Genomic DNA, 13,994 nt, shown 5'->3' on the forward strand with positions numbered 1-13,994 from the left:
CATGATCCTCTAAATACTAGTTTTTTGAATAGCTAAGATCATAGTCATGAACCACCAGCATTTGGTTGTTTATTTTACTATTGATGGTAATTTAAATTGTTACTGAAAAAAAGCTTTAATAGCATGCTTAAGAAGTTTTGTGGACCTAGATCTTTATTTTTGCAATTATCTCCACGTAAAACTGCTAGATCATAAGGTGAGTAACACAATGGTTAATTTTAGGTCAATTTGACTGGTACACAGAATGCCCAGACAGTTGATAGTGTTTCTAGATGTGTCTAGGTGGGTGTTTCCACATTAACATATGAATTGATATATTGAATAAAGCACATTGTCCCCTCAATGTCAGTTGTCATCATTTAATCCCTTGAAGAACCCGAATAGAACAAAAAGGTAATAGGAGGGTGAATTATTTCTTCTTTTTCTCTCCACTTGAGCAAGACATCTAGCTTCTCCTACCCTGGGACAATAGTGCTCCTGGTTTTCAAGGATTGGACTTGGACCACAATTCCCCATATACCTCTTACCATTCTTAGACCTTTAGTTTCCAACTCAATTACACTACCAACTTTGCTGATTCTTCAGCTTGAAGATAGCATATTATGGGACTTCTGGGTGTTCAACCTTATGTGAGCCAAATTCCACAATAAGTATTTTACAAATTTGTATATACTCTACTGGTTCAGTGTCCCTGAAGAACCCAAACACAATAGTAGGTCTAAAGTCCTAAAAAACTGACAAAGATTTTTGAAATGTGGTTGCTTCTATTTTCCACTCCCATTAGCAATGAATGAGAGGTCCAGTTGCTCTGCATCAGCTGGAATTCACATTCTTCTTAATTGTATCCCTTTTCATGTGTGTATTAATGAATCTTTATGCTTATATTCAATGATTATTTTGTTGAACATCATTATGAGCCATTAGTAAATATTCTTTTGTGAAATATCTAAATGTTAAGATCATTTTAATTATATTGCTAACTTGCGTTAGTGATTTGTTAGAATCCTTTGCAGAAAGCTAGATGCTGGTGGTTTATGCTTGTAATCGTAGCTACTCAAGAGGCTGAGACCTGAGGATCATGGTTGGTTCAAAGTCAGCCAAGGCAGGAAAGTCCCTGAGACTCTTATTTCCAATTAACCACCAGAAAAACAGAAGTGGTACTGTGTCTCAAAACGGTACAACAGTATCCTTGAGCATCCAGGCCCTAAGGTCAAGTCCCAGGACCAATAAAAAGAAGAAAAAAGAATCCTTTACAGGTTCTGAATGTGAGCCATGTGTCAGTTATTTTGTTGTAATTGTTTGAGACAGAATCTTGCTATAATAGCACAGCCTGCATCATGATCCTACTATACCTCAGCTACCCAGATGCTAGGATAGTTGTGAGCTACCAAGCCCAATATGATTTGCTCAATTTTTGAAATATCTCATGAAAATGATAGCATGTCTTATTTTTCATCATAAGGACAAATCACTAAGTTTTCACCATTAAATATCATGTTTGTTGTTGGTTTTTCTAGATACTTTTAACAGATTTCAGGTTTGCAGAGGTTTTTCTTTTCAGTCTGAACTGATGGTGAAAATTTTATCTCATTTCCTACCTTTGTTGTGGTTGTTACCTTTTTACCTTTATTAATATTATGAATTAAGTTGATATATTATTTGAATGTTAAATAGAACTTTAATTATGGTGCTAAACCCTTATTACTCATGATGGATGATGTCATCTATCGGTTACTGGATTCAAGTTGATAAATCTGATCTAAGATCTTTATGTCAATGTTCAGGAAGAATGATGGCTTTAAATTTTGGTTTTCTTAGAATGTTTCTGTCATATCAAAGCCTGATGCAAAATTTGTGGGATCCAGTGCAAATGAAATGGGGGGAAAGCTCCTTGCTTAGTAATTAAGGGCTGGACACTTGTCTCAAGTGGTAGAGCATTTTGCCTAGCAAGTATAAAGCCCTGAATTCCAACCTTAGTACTGCCAAAAAGAAAAATATGTATTGATAATAGGACTAATATTTTCCCTTAAATATTTAATTATGTATAAATATGAGATAATGATGCATAAATTATAACAAAGCTTACCATTAAATGATGTAACATTTATGAAACACAGTAAATAATATTTACTGATGTTATATGCTAATAGGTCATGACTTTTTCAGACAGAGTACATAATCATGTACTCCAGGGTAACCTCAAAGTTGAGATCCTCTGCCTGCCTCTGGCCTATGGGAATGATAGGCATGTGCCAACATGCCCGGTGATTTTTAATTTTTGGTTTCTTTAGATCCTACAGTTTTCTTTTATGGCTTAAAAATGTTCTGAAAAAATTATTACATCTTCAAAATGTATACTTTTTTTTTTTTTTGTCTGTCATGGAGCTTGAACTCTGGGCCTGGGCGCTGTCCCTCAGCTCTTCAGCTCAAGGCTAGCACTCTGCCACTTGAGCCACTGCGTCACTTCCAGTTTTCTGAGTGATTTATTGGAGATAAGAGTCTCATGGACTTTCCTGCCAGGCTGGCTTTGAACGGTGATCCTCAGGTCTCAGCCTCCTGAGTAGCTAGGATTACAGGTGTGAGCCACTAGCACCCGGCCTAAAACATACACTTTTGGAAACTACATTTCAACTGATGTAATAAAAGCAACATTTATGTCTAGGCTGTGGTAATGTTGAAATACATTTCTGATAAATTGTTCTGAAATATAAATTATATTAACCTACAGATGATTCTTGCAGAACTCTTTTTTTCTAGAAAAATCTAGTCCTTCACACAAGCAAATTTTCTGCATGTGCAAATTTAACTTCCAAGGTATATTTAGTCAATGATCTATTAAATAGAATTCTAAAGATGATCTTTAAAATGTTAGTGTCCTAGTCCTTGAACTCTGTTCAGACACGTATTCTAAGATGGAACTCTGATGATCAAGCTACCTTATTCTATGACACAGTTAATCTTCAAATAGAAATATAATAGGGGTGAACCTTAGGATTCTGCAGCCTCAGCCTCCTGGGTGTTGGTATTACATGTGTGCCGCACTACACCAGACTTCTATACAAGCTAATAGCAGAAGGACAAGCCAAGAGATTTGAAATATAGAGGGACATTTAACATGAAGGATCCTGCTGCTGGTTGTAATGTTTCCGAAGGTACAGAAGAAGGTTTCTTCACTGTAAAGTTGATTTTCCCTAATTTAGAAACTAATAACTAAAACTTGTCCATACGCAAAGAAATAGAGGTGGTGGTATAAGTAAATGCCATCTTCTAGAAGCATTTTCTCTAACTCGACTCGTTTATTTACTCAATTTACAAAATTAAAATCTATTTCTATTTTGAATGATAATCTAGTCATTTTTATCTTATTTTGTTGTTCAGATTATTTTTCCATTTTTTATATTTAGGACCTCTTTCAATTTGGCTCCTGTGACTCTTGGCATTCCCCATCTTTATGTATATATATGCATATATATATGCATGCATACATATATATATGTATATCTTCCTTATTTTCTGGCATTACGCTCATCTATTATTTCCCCTGAAGTTTTTTTAAAATAATAAATCTAGCCCATTCACATTCATTAGTATGACCGATAAGCTTAATTTCAACTATGTCATACTACATTATATTTACTGTGTGTATCAATTAGGTTATACCAGAGAAATAGAACAAATAGGTAGTGTGTATGTGTGTATGTGTGTTTATACATGTGTATATGTAGAGATTTATTACAAGAATTAGCTTATGCATTTGTAGGACCTGGCTATGCAACCCTGGGATCCATATGGTAAGAAGTTGTGTGGGGCAGATTAGCAACAGCAGCCTAAAGCCCTTTAAATATGGGCTGAAGCTACTGTTCACAAGCATAATTTCTTCAGTGTCTTAGAGAGACATCAACCCTGCCTTTAAGACTTCCTGATTGATTTAGTCAGTCTCAGCCAGATTATCCATGGTAATCTGTTTTACTTGAAATCAATGGATTAGAGGCTTGAATTGCATCTGAAAAATCTTTAGCAGCAACACCTACATTAGTGTTTGAAACAAATAACTGGGGACTATCACAGCCAAATTGGCACATCCTTACAGTCATCACACTCTGCTTATTAGGTTAAATTTCCTGTGTCTATGTGAGCTCTCATTTTGGTGTTTAGGTAGATTTGTCATTTTGTCCTGGGGTTAGCTTTATAATTCTGCATTTAAAAAGGTTATTTTATTTTTCTCTTCTTTATTATCTTTAGGCATATAATTTCAATTTAGCATGTACTTTTTTTTGTGGGTCATGGGGCTTGAACTCTGGGCTTGGGAGCTGTCCCTCAACTCTTTAGCTCAAAGCGAGCACACTACCAATTGAGCCACAGTGCCACTTCTGGTTTTCTGGTGGTTAATTGGAGATAAGAGTCTCACAGTCGCCGGGCGCTGGTGGCTCACGCCTGTAATCCTAGCTACTCAGGAGGCTGAGATCTGAGGATCGCGGTTCAAAGCCAGCCCGGGCAGGAGAGACCGTGAGACTCCTATCTCCAATAAACCACCAGAAAACCGGAAGTGGCGCTGTAGCTCAAGTGGTAGAGTGCTCGCCTTGAGCTGAAGAGCTGAGGGACAGCGCCCAGGCACAGAGTTCAAGCCCCACGACCGACAAAAAAAAAAAAAAAAAAGAGTCTCACAGTCTTTCCTGCCCTGCTTCCAATCACAATCCTCAGATCTCAGGCACCTAAGTAATTCATTTTGATCAGTCACCCCTTTCATCATTCTCCTCTCTTCCATTTATCTCATCTCCATAGCTCATCAAGTTTCCTAGTTCCATTTTCACACATGTACCTTGGGTATTATAACTGTATTCTTCCACCATTCCTCTTACACATTAGCCCCAACGCCTACCAAATCGAGACACGTTTTCAACTTTCTAGTATTCATTATGTCAAGCTGTAAAATGTCTGCTAATTGTTCAAAGGGCTTAAATGGTGGAAAACTACCCCTGTGTAATCTATACTTTATTCAGTTTGATCGTGTATATATGTTCCCTATAAGAGAGAACATGCACTATTTGTCTCTCAGCCTGACTTACTTCACTGAACATATTTTTCCCCATCCTTCCATTTCACTGAAAATGACATAATATTCTTCCTGCTGGATGAATGAAATTCACATCCACATATATGTGCATATACATTTTGCATTTTCTTTATCCACTCATCCACTCCAGAGCATCTGGGATGTCACCATAAGTTGGCTATTGTAAAGATATAGTGCAGCAATGAACGTAGATGTACAAGCGTATTTATTGTATTAAGTTGTAATCTGTCTGGTAAAGGCCCCAAAGTGACTACTGCCTTTTGTAATAAGCAGCTCCCATCTTAGCCTTATGTTATCTGACATATGAGATTTCATGAGTATTTCATATCCTTGTACGTCTATATATTCCCTATGCAACAAAAAAAAAACAGAATATTTAAAAGTATAAAGAACTTGCCAGAAATAAAAGAAGACCTAGATTGTCATACTCATACAGCCTCCCATGTACCTCAGAATTGGAGCAACACCAAAAAAAAAGTCACAAAAGTACCTGTCTGATTTTAGACAAAACAATTATCCTTGGGGCCTGTTGGCAAAAAAATGAATTTCCTTTAAAGAATGAAAATCAGTGTAGTGTCACACTCCTGAACAGCAACACAAAACAAGACAACCATCCAACCATCCATCAGTTTCCATTCAACAAGTTTGCTTTCAATGACCAAGTATAATTTACTCCTCATTTCTACAAAAATTTTCTTTTCAACTGCTTTCCTGAATTCAGTCAGCTTTCCATTTTGTTCACTTCTACCATGAACTTTGAATTTCTCAAGTACTGTTCTTTTTGCTGTTTGGTTATGAGTCAATTTTGTTTTGCCTGATGCTTGGTTTGGGAGAGATTTCCAATTCTGAAATGCTTTGATTCTAATTTTCTAGTTTTTTCCACTGTCTCTATGTATTAATATTGACATCCACTTTGTACACATTCTTAAATAAAACATTTCTCTCAACCACAATAACTCTTGCTTTAGGATACACAGGCTTAGAGTCCTCATTCAACAGTGTCCTATATTTGGCATGGCAAAGTATGTGGTTTTAGCAGTGGTGGTCGCCATGGTGGTGTTCATAGTCATAACATGTTTATTCATTTTGTCATTTTGTGTTTGTTCTTTCTGCAGGATTTTAAACTTTTCTCTCATGTGTCCTTCCTTTGGTTTCTTAGGGTTTTTGTGTCTTCATGAAACTTCTTTCTGTGGTTCCAGGACTGAATTTGTTAAAATCACAAATCAATTGTTCAAAGAGGTTTCATGATATTTTCACATCTACATATAAGGTACTTTGACAAAATTTACTCTGTGGTGTGTGTGTGTGTGTGTGTGTGTGTGTGTGTGTGTGTGTGTGTGTGTGTGTGTGTGTGTGTGTGTGTGTGTGTGTGTGTGTGTGTGTGTGTGTACTGGTATCAGGGCTTGAACTCAGGGCCTTGAGCTCTTGGTTTGCTTGCTCATGGCTGGTCTTCTTCTATATGAGCCATGCCTTCAGCCTGGTGTTTTGCTGGTTATTTTGGAGATGGATTCTCGGACATTTCTGTCGAGGCTGGCTTCGAATATCCATCATCTTTCTTGAGTAGATAGGGTAACAGTGTGAACCACTGGCACCCAGCAAAATTCCCTCCTTTTATTATTCTTTATTCACATACAATACAGATAAACTGCTTTAAAACATGGAGTAGAAGACATTTATTCCATGTACATTATTTGTAAAGTAGGCAAAGTAAGGACATTTTTGTCATCAAAGTTAGAATAGTAGTTTTCCTATAGCGAAAGCTTGTTGGGAGAAAAGACAATAAGCCTGATGATAGTTACAAGATGTTTGTTTAGATCAAATCCATTAAGGTTCACACTTCGGATTTGTTCACACTTAGGATTTGTGCACTTTTTTTTGTCAGTCATGGGGCTTGAACTCTAGTCCTGGGCACTGTCCCTCAGTTCTTCAGCTCAAGGCAAGCACTCTACCACTTGAGCCACAAGGCCACTTCTGGTTTTCTAGTAGTTTATTGGAGATAAGAGTCTCATGAATTTCCTGCCCAGGCTGGCTTTGAACCATAATCCTCAGATCTCAGCCTCCTGAGTAGCTAGGATTACAGGCTTGAGCCACTGGCTCCCAGCAGTTTGTGCACTTTTTAATTACATGTAATTTATAGGTCAATGAAACTTTAGGAACACTCATGGAATAGACAGTATAGTAAAAAGATAAATAGATTCAAATTGTATCAGAACACAACTCTTCAACACAGATGGGTTGCACAAGGCACAGAGCGAAGGCAAGAGTCAAAGGGTGGAAATGATGCCTGCTGTGCAAGTACTGCCTCAAAGAAAGCTGTTAGGCATACAAAATTACAATTCAAAATACAGGAAAGAAAATATTTCCCCAAGACAAACAAAAACATATACATTCACAAGAAGTTGTAAATAAATTTGAAAGGTACATTTATTCACAATTGGCAAAAACTAGAAAGAATACAATATCCACAAGCAGGTAAATGAGTAATGTTTGTTGTATTTCCATGCAGTGGAATGCTACTCGGCAATGAAAAGGAACACACTACTGAAACGTGTAAAAAAATGGATCATGCAATGGATAGAATTATCAAGGTTATTTTACAATGGCAAAGGTCAATGCAAAAGCCAAATTCAAAAGAAGATTCAAAATCTTCCATTTGTACGTACCTACATATTCTTTCAGGAGACATAAAAGCTATATATTTAGAGGCATACAATTTTACATCTTCAAAATGTATAACCCAGAAGTTGCTTGCAACTTACAGAAGAAGTAAGCAAACTGCAACTATAGTTGAGTTTTTTTGCCATGTTTCTCAGAAAATGCAGATAAAATATAATTACTTTTTATATAGATATATAAAGAACTCAACAAATGAAGTTTACCTAACTGACATATATAAAGAGAATATAATTTACAATTATTGGTGGGAAACTCCTATATTTATGTGCTCACAAAACATTTCCCAAAAGAGACCATATATTCAGTGAAGAAACAAGTTTCATAAACCATTTCCAGATCAGCAATTAGGAACAGAAAATAATTTCTTCAATCATTACACAAATAAAGACTAGCAGCAACATAGGTACCATGGTTTTCCTTATTTGCAATAACTAGTATATGTCTGGGACAAGTAGAAAGGGTCAAAGGTATGTACATATGACCAGATAAGATGAAGTTAAGCAAAATGAACCCCAGAATAGGGACACAAGTGTTTTTTTTTCTTTCTTGCTATTGTTTCTAATATATTTATAATGTACTATGTGATTTTTTTTGTTGCTTTGTATGTTCCTCCCCCATGGTATAACCCCTGTTTTCACTGTATTTGATGTCGGTCTAATTTGGAGAGGGGAAGGGAAAAAACAGAATGTTTAAATAGGGATACAGGTTGACCCATTGTAACAATGAGATGTACAGACACTATGTTGAAAAACGAACTTTACAATTTAGGTGGGGGTGGGAAAGTGGGGGGTGAGGGGGTGGGGAATGTAGTTGTGGAGGTGGGAGGGAAGGGATGATAGGGGAAAGACAAAGGAGGAGGCAACAATGCTTGATAGGAAATGTACCTTGCTCATGTAACTGTAACCCCTCTGGACAGTATTTTCACAATAAAAAAAAAACTTTAAAAACTTGGCTTAAAAAAAAAAACTAACAGCCTATGGTAAAAATGACTGCGTACTTTCTTCCAGATCAGGAACAAAGTCATGATGGATGTCTACCCTCATCTCTTTCATTCAATATTTTACTGGAAGTCTTAGCCAGCACAATCAGACAGCAACATGAAATAAAAGGAATAGATATTAGAAAAGAAGAAGTTAAAACTCTTTTCGGACAATATGACTATGCACAGAGTAAATTTCAAGGAAACTTTAAAAAAGCTACTAGAGCCATATTCTAGTAGGGTGACTATGGCTGCCACCGCAGTTTGTTTGACACTGCTCCTCCCCTTTTCTTCCACTGGCATCAGAGCACTCCTAACTCAAACTCAAAGTACATAAAGTTTCTTCTCCATTTCACCTGTGTTCAGTATTGTTTTGATAGACAGCTACACTTGTAATGATTAAAATCTTGAATTCTGGTCTACCAACTAGCTCTGCAAGTTCTTCAACATTTCTAGGCCTCATTTTACATGCTGTAAAAATGGGTAGCTATCGGGATTAAACTGTTCTTAGCACTGTATTGGCATCTAGTAAGTGGTAATACTATTTGATGCTGACTGGGCTTGTACACACATTGTGATTGTGTCTACTCTTCTATTCTCCACTAGGCTCCCTCAGCGCCTGTCCAGTATAGCCTCACTTTTCGCTGGCCTCACCTCACTTCCCCCTTTCCCAAGTTTATCTCTTCTTTTCTCTATTTCTTAGAACATGACTTCTTTTGTCCACCAGGTGGCAGCAGAGAACACAAGTCCATGGTCTCAGAATGAATTTTTTTCTTTATATTTTTTTATTGTAAAGATACTGTACAGAGAGGTTACAGTTACATGAACAAGGCAATGAGTCCATTTCCTACCGAGCATTGTTACACCCTCCTTTATTTTTCCCCTACCATCCCTTTCCTCCCACGTCCCCAACTTCTCCCCCCCACACACACACACACACGCCCGCAAAGTTGTAGTTTGTTTTCAACATAGTGTCTTGTAAATCTCATTTTTACAATGGGTCATCCTGTATCCTTATTTCAGCATTTTGTTATTTCCCTTCCCCTCCCCAAATTAGAAAAATGTATATACAAGATACAGGACACCGGAACCAAAACTTGTTCAACCAATTCAGAAAGCAGTATGGAGGTTCCTCAAAAGACTCCACATAGAGCTCCCCTATGACCCAGCAATCCCACTTTTGGGGATTTACCCAAACGATCAAAAACAAGGCCATATGAAAGCTACCAGCACAACTATGTTTGTCGCAGCATTATTTACCATAGCTAAGATATGGAACCAACCCAGATGCCCCTCAGAAGATGAATGGATCCATTTGTTAGGAAATGGAAAGACGGAAAAAATTATATTAAGTGAAGTAAGCCAGACACAAAGAAACATAGATCCCATGGTTTCCCTTATTTGCAATAACTAATATATGTGTAGGACAAGCAGAAGAGGTCAAAAGCTATGTATATAGGAATGAAACTTCTTAAGAGGCATTTGAACTCTGAGCTGGGCTTCCAGGAGGACCAAACCAGACTGTCTCACGGAAGGACAAATTACGAGTTTTGTTTAAGGCCATTATACTTCATAAGTGAGATTTGGGCCATATCTGTGCTTTTCTGTCGCATACCTCTATCTTCCCTTACCATCTTTTCTAGGACTTGCTGTTGGGTCTTCGTCCCACGAAAGACAGACGGGGTCTGAGGAAAGGTAAAGTGCAGCTCTTGCCCTTTCCCCAGGCTCCCTCAGCCCGGGAGACAATCAGACCCAGCTGGGAGTCAAGTCAAGCAGGAAAACTCGTTTATTAACACAGATCAGCACTTTTTAAAGCAAAAAAGAGCGGGTGGCCTGGCAGGGGAGGAAGAGGAACCAATCACTGTCAAGGTCACACCTTATCATGCACCTAAGCTTCCATGAGCTGGTTACACACTGAATGTAAAGCAAATTGGGCTCTACCCACTCAACTCCCTCTCAGTGCCATCTTTGCTGCCCATGTGCTCCACAACTTGGGTCCAGAGGTCTTTCTTTTAAGATGAAACATCCCAGGATAAGCATTCATAAGGCTTTCTAAATTCCCTTAATTCATTTTGCTTGGAGACAGCTACTCTTCTGCATTCTCACCCTCTCTTCCACAAAGCTACTTTCCTATTTCCTGAAAGATGTCCCTTTGAGGACACATCTATGAGGCTGGGTTCGCAGAAAGGAAGTTTGTTACCTTTTGTTCAAAATATTCAAGGCCCCTTGATTCTGGAACCCCCCCAAATTCTAGATTTTGAGTATTTCATATTATATAGGAGAATATTACTGAAATAAAATCTGACCCACAGATAAGGTACATCATGTGTGAGATTCTGGGTACAGTGAGAAGGCTCTGGGAAAAAGGGGTAGGGAAAAGATGCTTACTCTGCTTCTGTATCCACAACTGCCATATGAGAAAAATAATAGTCCCTGTCACAGAAAGTTGTAAAGAATTTAAAAGTTATTCCTTCTAAAGCACATGTAGCAGCACCTGGCACGTAGAAAGGGCTATCTTTGATTTATGCAATTATAGTAAATTACATGATTTGATTTATATAACAACTGTCTTGTTCTTGGCAGGCTTTGATCACACTGAGGCCTTCCACACAGGGTTTGAACAGGATAATCCTTTCCTGGCTCTCAGTCACTTCAAGTCTCCAGGATCCTGCTCCAATCCCTTGTAGCACACCGCGGGCTCTGTGGTTTCCTTTCCAAAATGTTCTTGTTGATGACCCCCTACTTTCAGTGAAAATCCACGAGCATCAAGGTGGCTGGTGATATGAGTGAATAAAAAAGCAGCTCAAAGAGGCAACCTATGGGCTATTAGGAGATCAACCTGCTGGTTTAAGGAAGGTGTCATAATAAACAATGGTTAGCAATAAAACAGCTAAGACCTTTTCCCCTGCCCTACTTCCCTTCTTCCCAGTAGCTTGAGACATTGCACCCCCAGCAGCTTCCCAGACTGACTCTAGTCGTTGTCCCCTCCATCCATTATGCCTTGTCATTGTGCACTGCTTTATGTGACTTGATTGTTTGGTTCCAGCAAGATGAGAAATGTAAACTGTTTAACATTTGAAGTGTAAGCTATCATCTTTTAGGGAAAATCTTTTTTCTCAATCTAGAGAGGGAAAGTGACTCACTGACAGTCACAGTGCTGGCAGGTTTGCTTCCTTTAAAGATGCCAGGTTCCCGGAGGGCAGGGATCACGATTTCTATTTGATTAGCACTTCTGTCTATCTCACATTATATGGTCGAAAGCCATGGAGCAACAACTTATCTGGAATTTTCTTGGACTATAAGCCCCATTATTCCTTCACTGGCTACAGCTAGCAGATTGTAAACTCAGCTGTAGAAGACAGGCTACCTGTGGGTTTGAAATATGCTGAATACTCCCTAATCTATCTAAATCCTCAGTCCTGCTGTTTGAAAATCTATCCATCTTTTAGCTCTGCAAACAAATTAGGCTCCAATGGAAATTCCTGGTCCAAACAGCCTTCCAGGAGTTGAGCCTCCTCATCTCTTCCTATTTTCCAGCAGGCACTCGGGGTATGTGTCTAGCACTATACTGGGTGGGGGTACAACACTACAGTTGTAGAAACATAGGTCCCATGGTTTCCCTTATTTGCAATATCTAGTATATGTTTGAGTCAAGCAGAAAAGGTCAGATAAGTTGATGTTAGGGGAATGAACCCCAAGATAAGTATTCAAATGTGTTTTTTCTTTCATGCAATTGTTTCTAACACACATAAGATTATTTCTTCGTTGCTTTGTATGTCCCTCCCCCACGGTATAACCCCTGTTTTCACTGAATTTGATATCGGTATAATTTGTGGAGGGGAAGGGAAAAACAAATCTTTTAAATAGGAATACAGGTGGACCCATTGCAACAATGAGATGTACAAGTCGTTACGTTGAAAACGAACTTTACAACTTTGGTGGGGGGGAGGGGGGAGGGAGTGGGGAGGATTGGGTGGGGGGCAGGGGGAGGCTGGGAAGGGATGGGAAGGGGAAACAAAGGAGGAGTCTACAATGCTTGATAAGAAATGTACTCATTATCTTGCCCATGTAATTGTAACTCCTATGTACAGTATTTTCACAATAAAAAAATAAAAAAATTTAAAATAAAATCCTTATGGTCTAGGTGAATAGTTCCCTCTAGTGCTCAGCTCCAGAATTACTTATGTCCCTTGCATGTTTTCCCATTCCTGTTTCTGTGCTTCACCTGGACTGTCCCATTTTCCTTCCATTTAGTCAAAACCTCTGCATCTTGAGGTCCTGCTCAACTTCTAACTTCTCCAATAAAATTAATCTGATCTCTCTAGCCTAAGTTGACCACCTTTAGTATAAGCACCTGACAGGTAGAAAAGGCTATCTTTATATCCTTGCAGTTATGCTACAAATATTAAGAGCAGTTGTTGGTCAGAATGAAGCTCTCTGGATAGGGTGCTTTAAAAAGCTAACCCCAATATTTATTGAATTGCACTCCAAAGAAATGGAGCAACCACTACCACCACAACAGTTAACCCCGTCCTATTTTTCAGTCACTTCAGTCTCCAGGTTCCTATTTACTACTCACCACTAAAGTTAACATCCCATAATTTAACATATTTAAGCGTTCTCTATTGTCATGTACTTTCGCCATCTCTTAACTGTAAGTACCTGAAGGCAGAGACCACGTCTTTGATTCCTACTAACACAGTGATTGAGAATATAAATAAAGTATAGGAACAATAAGAGCTACCATTATTGATCACTAGCAATGGGTCAGGTCATTTGAACTCTGGCATTTGGGTAATGAAACATGCTTTAGATAGATATGTATCATGTAAATCCCACAGCAACCTCTGAGGAGGCACTATAATTATTCATCACAAATCAGTAAATTGAGGTTAATAGAGGCAAGTTGACTGCCTGAGTCTAGAATTGAATCACCCTGTAGCAGCCAGGCTCCAGAGGCTGCTCTACAAAACCATGATCCTGCTGTTTGCCAAAATATGATCTAAATAAACGACTACACCAGAATCACCCCAGCTGTCAACAAGAACCTGCCATGTCCCACCCCAATTAAACCACATCAGAATGTCTGAGGATAGAATCCAACAATGTTTGAGGTTTCTCCAGAGTATTTGAGATTCGAATAAAGTGTGTGACCAAGTACACTATACTTAGCATACATGCTAACACAGAATCATGCATATAAACACATACCCATACACTCACATAAATAATAACAAATCAATGAATACATAATATTTTATGTCA

The sequence above is a fragment of the Dipodomys merriami genome, unplaced genomic scaffold (assembly GCF_024711535.1).
Source record: "Dipodomys merriami isolate MVZ:Mamm:240054 unplaced genomic scaffold, mDipMer1.0.p SCAF_3, whole genome shotgun sequence".
Lineage (NCBI taxonomy): Eukaryota > Metazoa > Chordata > Mammalia > Rodentia > Heteromyidae > Dipodomys > Dipodomys merriami.